Source organism: Taeniopygia guttata, chromosome 2, assembly GCF_048771995.1.
Source record: "Taeniopygia guttata chromosome 2, bTaeGut7.mat, whole genome shotgun sequence".
NCBI lineage: Eukaryota > Metazoa > Chordata > Aves > Passeriformes > Estrildidae > Taeniopygia > Taeniopygia guttata.
The window spans coordinates 48,894,084-48,908,158 of NC_133026.1; the positions used below are offsets into that span (position 1 = coordinate 48,894,084).

Genomic DNA, 14,075 nt, shown 5'->3' on the forward strand with positions numbered 1-14,075 from the left:
TCTGGCAGATTTGAGATTAGCCATGGAAACTGCAGAGCTAAAGCTAAGAAACTTTTTAACCACAGATGAACATGAACCCTTCAAGGATGCTCACTTTTGACCTTTACACTAACCTGAAGAATATGCTCAGTGAAGTTCTTTCATAACATCTAGCTTTACAATTTAGATCACTAGTAGGACTTTGGTGCCAAGCCAGGGAAAATGTCACTTTCCCCATTTAAGTGCTTTCCCCATTTATGTTGACCTGAAACAACTTCAAATACAGGATTTCCAGGAGTTTGTGAATAAATCTCCTTAGTACTTTTAAAGTTGGTCAAATTTCTCACTGTAAAAGTAGGCGCTGCACCTAATTCCTCAGATCTGGCAGGGTTCACTGTAAATATTTCCAGTCCATCCACACAGAGTACTTTAGCTTTGGAGATATTTTTCCTCATCAATTAGTATACTGCTTCTTTTCAGTGTTTCCAGATATGAATTGAAGGAGTATCATGTTCCCAGGCTATTTCTCAGGAAGGTTTCTTTGCAGAGCAAAAGAGGGGGTGGATCACGGCTTAAATCCTCCAACATGTTGCAGCCAGAACAAAGTAAAAGCAAAGCAAAATACAACAAAAATGGGAAACAAAATATACACCTGACACTTTTAGCATTACGCAGGCCAGAAAAAGCACTGGGCTGTGATTTTTCTGAATGGTGAGACAAGCTGCAGAATAAGGGGAGGCTATTTTATCAGTAGTAATGTAGTCAGCATGGCACTGCTCCCCAGTGAAGCAGCCAAAACACTTGCCCACACAAGAGAAAGGTGCTTCAAATCTGCTCTGTGCTGCGGTAATCCATGTATGCAAGTGCCTCATAGCCTAGGACAGACACCTCACGAACCGGCCCTGCCTGAAAGCTGCAGAAAAAACAGGCACATAATAACAGAAAAACATAAAAGGTTGAGCAGAGAGAGAGAAAAGCATTAACACTATTTCTAGGTACATGCTTGAACAACGGAGCAAACCAAACTATTTTCCCTGTTTCATTACACCTGAACACAACGAGAGGCATCCTGCGAATCGCTCCAAGCACCTCCTCCAGTGGTGCCTGAGGGGCCACAGCACAGACAGAACTGAGACAAAGAGACAACCATTAAAAGATACCTAAATCATTAAATCTTCATGCTCATGTAGTGATTTAACCCCAGAGCCTTGTAAGACAAGCACTTCAGCACATTATTTTCACATGTTTCCATCGTGCCCACTACATTGCCTCTCGTTATTTTTGCAAACACAACCAGTATTTTGTATTCCCCAGTTCATTCATTCTTAATGTTTGTGATTCCTCTTATAAAGCTTGGAAACAGCACTTCTTCCTCAAAAGATTTTATCTTTGTCCACTTGGCCAATAATATTTCTGCTGACACAAGGTGGAAGCTAAGACAGCTTTGGTTTGTTTGCTTCTTTGTTTATGCACTGACATCCCTGATCTGCTTCTCCTGTAGATGTCAAATGAAATGAGAACCATTAGCATTTCTGGTGCAGGACACTGAAAACATGTGTATAGCCTCATCTCAGGAAAATATGAGAATTTTCTGCTTTATCCTAATGTCTTCCTTACATTAGAAGGTAAAGGAGAGGGATTCATCTCACCTAACATAAGTACAAACACATGCAACTTAGATTTCCTTAGTAGACACAGAAAGTAAAAGGGTCTCACCTCTTATCCTGCTTTATACCCTGCTCCCTCTTCTCCTATGAAGATAGCCATGATATTGAGATGTGGTCTCTTTCCATTCACAGCAGCAGTGAAGTCTGACTGCTCAGATTTAAATGGTTTTTTCATACTCTCAGAATTACATGAGGTGAAGTCCAGCCAAAGCATCCTGGTCACATAAAAAACATAGAGCACTAGAAGAAAAACAAGGACTCCCTGACAAAGAAAGTTAGTGTTTTCAGTTTGTGTCTTCTGAAAAAGCAAGGTGACAAGCAGAGATGACACATTGTAAGCTTTCTATTTCCACTATTTTCAACACTGGGAGCTCAGCTGATGAAAGAACAGAAGTGGCTAAATTTGTGTCACTACATTCTTGGACCTTCACCGTCCTCCGTTACACAGTTGTTTGCAAAAAGTTTCGAAAATAACAATTTATTTTTTAAAAAGGAAAAAATGTGTTTTCCTTTTTAAAAGGGAAGAAAATTGTTTTCCTTTTAAAAGGGAAGAAATTTGTACTTGTCTCTGCTGGTGCAAAATATAAGGCAGCAAGGACCCAGACACTGGAGTTAAAATCCCTGCAGTTCTCCAGAAATTGATCTGGATACCTCGGATTTTCAGAGCCGTGGATCTGCCCTGACTTTCAGCTGGCCTCAACACCTTGGATACACTCCTGGCAGTTTTCTGCTGCAACTCAGCCAAAGAGGGGGTAGAGGATTTCTTACTGCCTTTTTTGTGGTGTTATTCCCATATCAGTTTAGTCAATTTTCCTGTTTATTCACCTTGATTATATTCTGCTCAGTGCAGGAGAAATACTCTGGGTTCAGATATCTCATGTAAATGCATAGCTTACATTTTTATTTTCACTGTGGACAGCTTACATCTCTGTAAAATGCCAATGACTGCCGCACACTGGAGGATGCTGGCTTTTTGCAGTAACTTTCTTCAGAAAAATAGATTCATGTCCAGTTTAGTGAACTGAAAGGATCAGGCCGTGTGGATGCAATACAAGGAGGGAGAAGGGGGTTGGTGACCTCATTTCGTTGCTTTCAGTGGAATTGCATCGATGCTGTTCCGTAGAACTGTGCAAATGTAAACGAGGTGTGAAATGCTTTCACATCTCATTTAGGTAACAGATGAGGCATGAAATGTGTTTCAGGGGCATGTGTACTAGAGCAGTATGCTAAGGCTTGTGACAATGAAGGACTCCTTTTATCAAACACAAGAACCCTTTCTCAGAGCACTGGATTAGCTCTGAAAGAATGTGTGAAGAGGAGAGAGATCATCAAGAAATGGCATGTTGTCTGCTTTTATTAGCTCTCAAAATATTTTGGATAGTAATCGAAGTTCCTGGGGTCCTCTATCATTGCAAAGTTTGATTCATTTTTCTTTCCCACAAAATAAGTCATCTCCAGATGGTACCAAACAATGAAAATAAATAAGTGAGTAAACAAAGTCTCTGCTCCTAGAAAAGAGCTTCTGAGCCAGAATGCAGATTCACTTCTCTTGAAGAACATATTAATCTAAAGTAAAAAATAGTCTTCTGTTGTTTTTCAAAAGAAAGTACTTGCCAATCACACAGCACAGGTAACATCACCCAGCTTTTTTTAATTTCTAAAACAAGTACAGATAAGGTAGAGAAAAGTTAACGCAGGTTTAAGGTAAGTGAACACAGCTACAAAAAAAAAGTTGGGGAAATGTGAAGGGAAAAAAAAACCAAAGTCATCATAAAATAAAGAAGATAAAAGTAAAAATGCATTCTAAATTAGAGAGACTCTGCAATGAACTATACAACCCATGGAGAGATACTCATCTCCTTGATATCAGGTGACCGTAGAAGGATATTTGCTGGCAGAGTTAGAGGAAAATGTAAAATGTATTTTGATGCCAGTGGCACAGTTGAAAAGTTCAGCAAAGGACACAGCCATGAGGAGAACTTCACATGCTAAGGGCAGCAGAAATGTAGACATCCAAGAGCAGAGCAAAGCAAAGGAAAACTTCCTTCACATCACAATGATAAAGAGTTCAAAAATGTTCGGATTTTTGTAGAAACCCACCAAGTCACTTCAGCTGTCTTCATAATTTGTACCTTTTATCATAGAAAAAGTTTGAATATACCTGTTCAGAATCTGAAATACTTCTTTTTGAATTTTCTTTCACTGTGAAACTATTAAAAAAAAACAAAACAAACCCATTTGTGCTCAATTAAGCACAACTCCCTTGACTGACATTACAGTTTTTATAAACATTAGAAATTAATTTAAAATTAATTCTATTTTGTTCATCAGGAAAAATTATTCTTAGAACTGCTCACAGACAGTACTCCAAGCTTTGTCTTACAGTTTCTTGCACTGTTATTTTTTTAATTCAGGTAGAGCACATCAGGTACACACAAATTGACTACTGATGAATAATGGCTTTACAATACTGAAATAATAACTTGAAGAACCAAATACTTCAGCCATTACTTAGGCAAAACTCTCACTAATTTGAGACTGAAAGGGAAATCTACTTGAATAAAAACTGCACGATTAGGCCAAAAACTGCTAATAAATGAAAAGACTGAATGGAGAAACAAGTAAAGGATTCAAGAGTTCTGGACAGTGCAGAAATGACCTGGCAGAACATTGCTAATGATTCAGATAAGTCACTGCAAACATTTTTGTTCTTGTGCATCTCCCTCAAATTTAGGAAGCATTTGGCTGCTGTTCTTTATCACAAACATTCCCCCCTCTCTCTGTTCAGTCTAACTGGTACCTGCCAGGTCTTCTGGATAATCACTGTCATTCCCTCAATTAAATTATTATAAATCTCTGGCCTAGCCCTCCTTTTCAAGGCTATAGACTGCTTGCATATTAAGTTAGCACTGCTCCTACCTCCCTTCTCAACCCTTCTTCAGCACCTGCTCCTCCATCTTTTTCCTACCCTTTCCTTAGGTTGCCCACCTCCCCTCATTGTTCTCTCTGAATGTCCTTTCTCCATCTTTACCTGAGAAAGGCCTGTTTTGCACTCAGCTGTGCTCCACAGAATCCACATGCAGCCGAGAACTGCCAACAGACACCCACAGACTGCCACCCACATGCTCCTGATTCATATCCAGCCATCAAGATCCCTTCAAAGTTGGTCTGCTGCCAATTAATCTCACCTTCATAAGTGACTGTCATGACACGGTGTGTCAGCAGTCTTCTGGCATCCATCCTCTTTTCATCTCTGCATAGAAATGGAACATAGTCCTTATCTATCCTTTGCAGTCGTTTTTCCTCTAGATCCATTTAGTGTTTTACTCACCTTTACAGATGAGAATCCCAAGGACAGTAGAGACCCTAGGCTTTACACTGTAGCTTCAAACCACACAGTAGAAATGTCAGTCTGTGTGTCTCTGCCTCTCCTTTTCCTGTAAATGAGTTCATCTGGCTAGTAAATGGCAGCCATCTGCAGATCCTCTCAGAAAGATCACAGCCTCAAAGATAAAAGACACAGTAAATAAGCCTTTTGTAGATAACCATTGTCTCAATTCATCATTTGACTGACTCTCAGCAATTACTTATTTGCTAACAGGCAGGAAAGACCAGAGAGTCCTTTAAGTCCTACTGTGGAACACTCAAGGTACTTCAAAATATCATCTCTTGTCGATTTTTAGCTTTTTTGCTTTGGTCAGGGTTGGCATTAAATGCACAAAGATGGTATTTTGTATTTGGACTCAGATGTTTATTAGTTCTTATTTATATTACAGTCTTACAAGACGTGAGTTCTACAGTATTTCATTAACAAGCTACAAAATGGCTCTGTATATCTATAAACTCTTTTAAGGAAAAACTATCTAATTAAGAAATTACAAGTTATTTTTACTTTTAACCTAATAACTAATCACCTGTGTCCCACAATGCAGACTTTTCTGTCTAATTACATAATACCACCTAAGCCTCTGAAGAAGAAGGTGAAGAAGAAGGAATAGCTACTACTCTAAAACTTTTATCTTGTTTTATATATACTACTATATTCTAAAACATTGAACTCTAAGTTTTCTACCATGGGATATTACACACTTCTATTCAAACTACATACCTATAATCCTAGTGCTATAAATCAATTTTGGAAGCCTTCTCTACCACTTCAGGTCAAAAGGAGTGTTTTCTTGAGGGTCTGTGCCTTTAAACTCAGAAAGACTAAAATTCTTAACATCTAGGGTTCTAAAAATCTCTCTTAACAATTCTTTTCTTTTCCTACCAGCACTGCTTTTTTTGTTTCATCTTTTGCAAGGTCATCACCTGACAAGTGCCAGTTGGGCAGCCTGTTGGCAGAAGCAAGTACACCAAAATCACAGGGTCTATCTGAAGGGTCATTCCATAACTCCTGATATAATTCTCTCTTACTAGAGCCTGTACATACTGCTGACCTCGTCAATTAGCCAATATGGTTTCAGGGATCAGACATAGATCAAGATTTTATCATGGTCCTTTCTCTCTTGCTACAGTGATCAAACAGGTCCTGGTGCAATTCTCCCAGCACAGCACATGCAGACTCTGAGCAGTCGTGTTTTAATCCGATAAAGGGATGTTAGTATGGCATTTCACTGTCAGTGGAATATGGGGCTGAATGGCTTTTAATCAGATATTCAAAGCCACTCAATGTTTTACGTATTTTATTTAATGGCCTAGAAAATATGCTTTTTAGCACATAAATTGCAGAATTAATGCCTGAGGACTACATATTGTTAGAACATCATGCAGTGGCAAAATGGATCACCTTTCCTGAGTATTTAATGAACAAATATCATTGCAAAAGCACCACTTACCCTCTATTAGAATAAGAGCAAAGATATTGTGCTAATACTCTGTTATTTGTATTTAAAGAAATATACAGCATAGACAATCATCCTATCAAATAAATCTATTGGTGCAGCAGAGAGGAAATTTTTTAATTAATTGTTACTTACCTGCAGTTTTTTGATCTTTTGAAGTGTGTTTGCATGAGGTGCTGATTAAAGGAGTCAATGAGCTTCAACAGCATTCAGCACACCTCAGGAATGTGATCTCAGGTGTTCTGTGTTTCAGTCAATCAGAGACCACTTTATACATAACAAAGACCATGACTGAGAAATAGGGAGTATTATAGTTCTGCACACATCTTTTCAGAAAACCCAATTCATCTTGCTAAGTACTTCGCCTGAATGCTGATCAGGAATACTGCCATTGAATTTACAATTAAAACTAACTAAAAAAAAAAAATTAAAAAAAAAAAAAATAAAAAAAAGCAGATTCATTTGGTTCCAAAGCCTTTAATTTGTGATCAAACATAAACCTTAAATGAGAAATACTCTTGTTAATCTCATTTTACAGTTTTCAGATCTCTCTTCCTACCGTGCATATCTTTTCTTTTTCTTTCCCTACTTTTCTCCCCTGTACCTCTGAGGTACTGTTTCACCTTTAAAACTAATAAAACTCTTTAATCATCCGGTGTTAATTCAAATATTTCTTTTTCACTAGTGAAGAGAATTAACATTTTCTTCACTTTCCTGTAAGGGATTTGCAATCTTCAACTAATCAAGATAAATAGAAGAGAAATCACAAACTACCCGAGGCCAAGAGTTTTGTACTTGGAAGCTTAATGACAAGCACATAAATCCATATAAAAGTAACCAAATAAACAACCCAATTAAAAAAAAAATACAGAACTTCCAGCAATCCCCATTGATTTCCATAGTCACTTTGTTTTCTTCATTGCTAGTGAAAAATTGAGTACTTACACACAATGCCTAACTGTGGGGTTTCACATTTGAAAATATTTACTTCAGAAAAGCTACTCTCAAAAAACTTTGCCCCAATATAAGAAATTAAAAATATCAATATTTTGATGGCAACTCTAAATTATGGGATTAAGCAGATAACTTCTTATATCTAATATAATGTCAAACCTATTGATTCACGGTGCCACTGAGTTATGCATATTGACCTGAGGGATTTTAGGTAAATAGCAAATAAAAGTGTTCCTAATGACTGGTAAATCAAGGCATTCAGGTCTGCAAAGCCTAAGGTAGCCACTGCATGAGTTCACATTTGCTTTCAAAGCAAATAGCAAGAAAATTGTTACTAGACTCATAACTCGTAATTCATAAGTTATGAAACTCACAACTTTGTCACAGATTAGGGAGCTCTCAGACTGCCATTTCTCAATGGGCCTCACTCTATAATCACTATACAACTGATCCCACACAAGGGAATTTCTAAATTCAGGCTCCTTAGATTTTTGTATGCAGCTAGTTTGCATCATTTCATAATCTGAGAATGTGGCAGGGAATGGTAAGGAATGGTAAGACCTAAAAAGCATTCAAGAGTAATGGTTTGCCTTCACCCATATCCCTGCTCCACACCCCATGTAATCACTGATACCATAGCAAAACTTCTTTGATTACCATAATGTAGGAACATACCACATTAGAAAATCACCAAGAAGAATTCATACCTCCAGAGATTAAAACAAAACCTACACCTCAAAAAAAAAACAAAAAAAAAAAACAAAAAACAAAAAAAAAAAACAAAAAAAAAAAAACAAACAAACAAACAAAAAAACTACTGAAGAATGACACATTGTCAAGTGATTTGGCTACTGCTAGACTATCAGGACATTTTTTTTCCTTCAGGCATTTCCCAGGTGGCTACAGAATCTTCCAGCTGAAACCTCTGTGCTCCTGTGGCAATATTGACACATGGCAGAAACACCAGTATCCGACCTATCTTTGTGGGACTGCAAATACAGAATGCTGTTTATTCAGGACTTATTATTATTAGCCACGGAGTTTCTGAGCCCCAGTTGTTAGTAAACAATCATTGTCAGAATCTTCTATGAAAATCACAAGAAGGCAGCAAATATGGTGAGGCAGTCTTTTCAGTTTTTCTCATGCAACTGCCTCTTGGGACTAATTAGGGCTGCTTTTGTAATTCACAAGATATAAATTCCTTCAGAGGCTTTTGGAAACACTGTGATCTCCTCGGTGAGATTCTGCTTTCTGCTGATACAGCAAATCAGCTAAACTTCTCAAATCATGTAAAAATCTGTCCGATTAACATGGAGAGGAAAGCCAAGCATGGCAACAGTATAATGGCAGCTGCTTTGTTAATTTGATGTTTCCCTTCCTCACTCACTTAAGGTTAATTGTACATCCTGCAGAAGTCTACATTCTCCTGCTAGATTTTTTTTAATTAGCTGAAAAATTCTATCTTATTTAATGACTGACCGCAGCTAAGAGCTGAACAGACTATGCCTACATTGCAAAAAGAGCAACCCAAAGCCCTAAGATGGGATTTCAAAAGGCTGGTTAATGGAGCATACCAAAGTGCAGATATTATCTCCTTTTGAAGGATGCAGAGGATGCACAGCCACATATTTTAAGTCACACTTGCAATTACTCCTTCCTTGCTGGCAGGTAGGACCCACCATCAGACAAATTAAGTATGGACCACACCACTACACAGGCATCTCCCAGACACAGATTCAGCAGGAGCCAGTGCCCTTACAAGTGCCCCTATGGAGGACAGCGAGCCCAGAGTAGGAGAGCAATGTGCAATTGGAGCACAATTATAGATAACCAAAAGGACATTTCACCTTGCTCCTGGTGTGCCTTCCACCTTCGGATTACAGCCAAAACACAGAGAAAGTCAGCACACCACCAATAGAAATGGGATTTTTTTTTTTTTTTTGCTGAGGCTGACACTGAGGAAAATTGAGACAAAGCTGATTGTGAGAAAAGCAAGACTAGGCATCAGCAGCAGAAAGGGAGTGGCAGAGCTGTCCATGGCCACCCATGCAGATGGCAAAAATCCAGGTGCGTAAGGAAGGACTGGGCTCTGAAAGAAAATTAACAGATCTAGGGTTAGCTGAATGTAATGGAAGAGACTAAGGGATATGAGAGGCAAATAATACCTTAGCAAGATGCAAATGGTATTTTAGCAAGATTTTGCATGGAGATATATAAAAGAAGCAATATCTGAAGAATGAAACAATACCTTTTATCAGACAAGACCGATACAGGTAGGAAAAACCAAGCAGATCTCATATGCTCCTCTTTTTTTTTTTTTCAGTTATAGCAGTTGACCTAATAAAAGATATAATATCTTCTAAACCATCTCCCTCCTACATCCTGAGAGCATCACAAATGCAATAACTTTTTACTATCATGCTGATTTTAAAATATAATATTTAGTCTTTCCTGTAAACATATTTGGAATATGCGAAGAGTTGATGGATATTATAGTTGTGTTTTTATTTCAACAATCTCCTTACTAAATATTATTGAAAACAGAACTAATCAGACTGGGATTTCTTTTCTTCTTTTTTTTTTCCCTTCAGTCAGCTCCTTTGGTTGTAAAGTTTCTCTATTTTGCTTAAAAAATAAAATATTGAGTAGGAAGAAGCAATATAAATGGATAATGAAAGTAAACTATTATCAACATGCTTCCTCCTTTACTGCTACAATAAAAACAAATTGTATTATGCTAACAAAGCCAAATTGTCAAATACAGAACTACAATTTGGTTTAATATACCATTGCATACTGCATATTCAAAATGTCCCAAAGTGTCTTATAATAGTAAAAAGACAGCCTTATTACCATATGTGATTTTGTTACCAACCAAGCACTAAATTGAACAATTAAGCATCTAATATATTTATCAAAGCTTTCTGGATTTTCTTCTCCCACAGCTGTATATAGGGCTGTAATCCTGTATTTTTTATTTTGTTTTGGGTTAGACCATAATTTTGAGTTTTAAAGAACAAGAACTGAACCAAAACTACATCAGCAACTCCAAGTTTAGCCTCTGGGGCTACATCCCTGTGAGTGAATTAAGGAGAGTCTGTGAAAATTCACAGGCACTGGGCAGTAATTGCCCTTTGCCCACGCAGAAACTCTCCAAGGGTCCCCAGTCCCACTTTGGGACACATGTCATACTCTCCAGGGAGGCTGCATACTGCTACCTTATTCTGGAGTCTGTGAGACTCTAGAGTTTACAAACTCCTGAGTCTGTAAGGCTTCCATAGCAAGAGATTAGGCACTGGATAAGTTTGTTTACAAAACCTGTAGCCTCTGTATCTTTGAAACATGTATTTAAAGACTTATATTCAGAAGAGATCTACTATCATATAAAGACCAAAATATTCAGCCAGATTTGCAGAACTGTACCATGAAGATGTCAATCAATTCTAAAACTCCCTGTATTTTCCATTTCATCCCTATAAGTATGAAATAATTTTTTACAAATCTGGTGCTCCAGTATAAAGAGTTCATCTGAGACTAGCTGTAATGTATACAGTATCTAACCAAGTTTCATTTGAGTTATTTAAACCCTATCTCACTCTGTTCAATATGAGAGTTCAGAAATGTCCCAGATAAAGTTTCTCAAGCTTGTCTCACTTCTGCTGCATCTTTTTCAGCTGCCTGATCTCAGTCCCTACCAAAGTATTCTCCAAGCTCAAATTTGGGAATGAAGTGGATTTTTTTTCAATGCAGCCATCAAACCAAACTCTTGTGAAAAAAATTAATAGTTTCAGTCACACCAAATTTTTAGAAGTTTGTAGCCCCCTAAACTCTAATGCAGCTAATGAACATAACTCCTAACCCCACTGAAACTCACATTCACTCCTATAAAATAAATCTCACTCTACACCCACAGCTAATTCTACAACAAATCTCCTCTGCTGCTTACTTTTTGAGGTCTATTCATGATTGCAAGACGAATCTTTCAACTGCCTGTTGTAACACACCCCATTCAGTACTTTTGTGGACCACTGGCATATTCCTGACAAAAATGCAAGAAGTTAATACCAGTGTGCTGCCTTTCTTCCTCCACACGGCTACCTCTAGTACTCAGCTAGTTATTTCCAGCTGCTGGTACCATCCATCAGTAATGTCTTTTCCTGGAAACATTTCCTCTTCATTTCAACATACTGGGGTCTTGGCAACACACACAATAGATGTTGATCACATTTAGCTGAGGATATTTTAATGTACTGGGTTATCTTGGCAAGACACTCTGCTGCTTTTCTTGCCAGCATCTTGCATATGCTACTAGCCTCTAAATGGTTTACTTCCACAACAGTGGGATCTATTCACCTTTCTCTGACCTAGGCCCGCTGCTTGTCAGCACTGCCAGGATTATACTGAGGCTGGGCCACAGGTAAGGTGAAGTCCATCTGGTCACTGACATAATAATGCTCTCTCTAGCTCTCTTCCTTCATCCAGCAGCTCCACTAAGACCCTTTGGGCCTGCTAGAGATGCAAGTTCTCTAAACATCTTGAAGACTTCTTGCATGGATATCTCTGTGATATGTAAGGACTACAGGCCAGGGAGTGAGGACAGGACACTTGTAGCACAGAAGGAATGTTAGTGTTATTCCCTCTCTACCCACCAGCGCAGTCTTCTCGTGCCAAATACAACATAGCACCTTCCTGGGGGGACTTCTGTGACCAGCATACTAACTCCACCCTAGTCTCTGGCTGTCACTGCAAAGACAGATTCTAAAGTCGACTTTAGTCAAGAAAACACCATGCAACAGCTCAGCCCATATGAAAAAAATAGCCCAGTCTTGAGCTTCCTCTCCACCTACACTATAAAACTCACTCAGTTTTCACCTGAGCACAAATTGTCATCTATGAGCTCTTATACATGGGAAGTTTCAGCCTGAGCACAGCTTCAGGCCCACACCATTAAATTTCTATCTTAAGACCTTTTACTTGTGTTCCACTATTTGCTTATCTCATTTGATTTTTTTTTTCTGTATAGTTGCTCTCTCATTATTTGCCTGCTTTTCTCTAAGGCTAAATGAGATCTTATGGAATCTCACCTGTAAATGGATGTCAGTGGTCATACAAATGATTTTCCTTGGCTCTAATTAGTCAGTCAATTACGCTTCCAAAGCAATGTAAGGAGGGCAGAGATCTTAGCTTGATAACATACTAATCCATTCACTCCAGGAACATGCCATTAGGCAGAAAGTCTGGTCCATCAGGGACAGCATTCTAAATCATTAACAAGGTGTCAAATAATTCCTTTCATAAATCTATCAAATTCCTTTTTTAAAAGCTTCAAGAAGTTTTCTGCATTGCCCTGACAGTTGAAAACTTTATTCTAATTTCTAAATTTTTCTCATTAACGGATAGCATAGATCTTTTGTTCATTTATCATCATCATTCATTGTCTTAACGTGTTTTTTATCCTTCTGTAGTGTTTACTGTCTTGATATGTGTGTGTGGATGGCACCCATCCCTGCTTATCCTTAATACTACTATTCTAAAGAAAGCATATCCCATTAATCTCTGTTTGTAAGATAAGGATCTCAATTTTCTTAGTTACTCTAGTAACCTTCCTTCCTATCTTTTCCAATTTGAATTACCTTTCTGGAGTAGGGGTGATCTAACATCCATTGCAGAGAAGCAAGCCCTGTCCCTTCTATATCTCCCAACAAAAGAAGAATCATAATGCCTTTCCCAAAGTAGCATCCTTGATGTCTGACTCCCATTCTGTAGGGAGCATCATATGTGCATCCTCCATCTTATCAAGGACTTCTACTACTTCTTCATTTCCATTATGAAGCTTATTACAGTCTTCTTGGGATCAGTAATGTTGAATGCATATCAGCTCTTCTCTTTCTCCTTTTCTGCATTATTACAGGCAAGAATCTCAACTGGGTTTTCACTTTTTACCTCAGTAAACTTGGAAAAAGTACTACTGATTCCCTCTTTTTTAATCCCACCTCCTTTGTCAACTCAGTATGAGGACTTGTCCTTCTTTCTGTTCTGTGCAGTAGTCAGAAAATGCAATGTCTTCACAGACCTAAAATCTTAAATGCTGCCAGATGTTCTGTTCCTGTTTTGCAGAGCACACTAGTAAGTGTGCTCTCGCTTGACCAACCACTAGCAGTAGGCTTCCCTTTCAGACCTCTAGCAGTGCGCAAGAGCAAAAAGATCACATCTTAGCTACCCTTTTCCAGCTCTTCATTCTTTCACCTCTCATCTTGTGCTTCAAATCCCTTGCTCACATCCATAAAGGAAGGTCACAGTCCAGCTTGACAAATGCACACACAGCAACATGGAACAATTCATCCAAAATATTGTGATGCACATATAAAGGCACTTATGCTTTTCAGGTCTCAATCTGCACTTTAGGAGACATGGAAAAGTTCCTGTACCACAGTGGTTGTTTCCAGCAGATTCTCTCCAGCACAGTCCAGCCCCGGAGGACAGACTTTTTTCCCAGTATTTTCACTCCTGCGGTCTTCAACCACTCCCAAACCAACCATTATGGCATACATCAAAACCTTTTCGTTCAAAGTTCTGACAGATTTCTGGAGAAAGATTGGGGGCTTATTCATTTAATAGACACCAGGGAAGA

General features: G+C 38.4%; 2 long non-coding RNA genes across 6 annotated transcripts in view; one reads left to right on the plus strand and one right to left on the minus strand.

Moving 5' to 3' along the window:
• The window catches only part of LOC121469348 (uncharacterized), a 104,919-nt gene extending 96,735 nt beyond the window's left edge, over positions 1 to 8,184 (minus strand). Inside the window, exons 1-3 of the long non-coding RNA XR_012054632.1 lie at positions 4,978 to 8,184; positions 4,835 to 4,899; positions 1,696 to 1,861 (exon numbers count right to left, since the gene is read on the minus strand). This is a non-coding gene — a long non-coding RNA (uncharacterized lncRNA). The remainder of the gene's footprint in view (positions 1 to 1,695; positions 1,862 to 4,834; positions 4,900 to 4,977) is intronic.
• A 116-nt stretch (positions 8,185 to 8,300) lies between these two features.
• Positions 8,301 to 14,075, plus strand: part of LOC105758985 (uncharacterized) — a 42,605-nt gene continuing 36,830 nt past the window's right edge. Inside the window, exon 1 of one of the 5 annotated variants that reach the window (XR_012054629.1) lies at positions 8,301 to 9,717. This is a non-coding gene — a long non-coding RNA (uncharacterized lncRNA). The remainder of the gene's footprint in view (positions 9,718 to 14,075) is intronic. The other 4 variants (XR_012054630.1, XR_012054628.1, XR_003959109.4 and 1 more) reach the window with 4 other exon arrangements.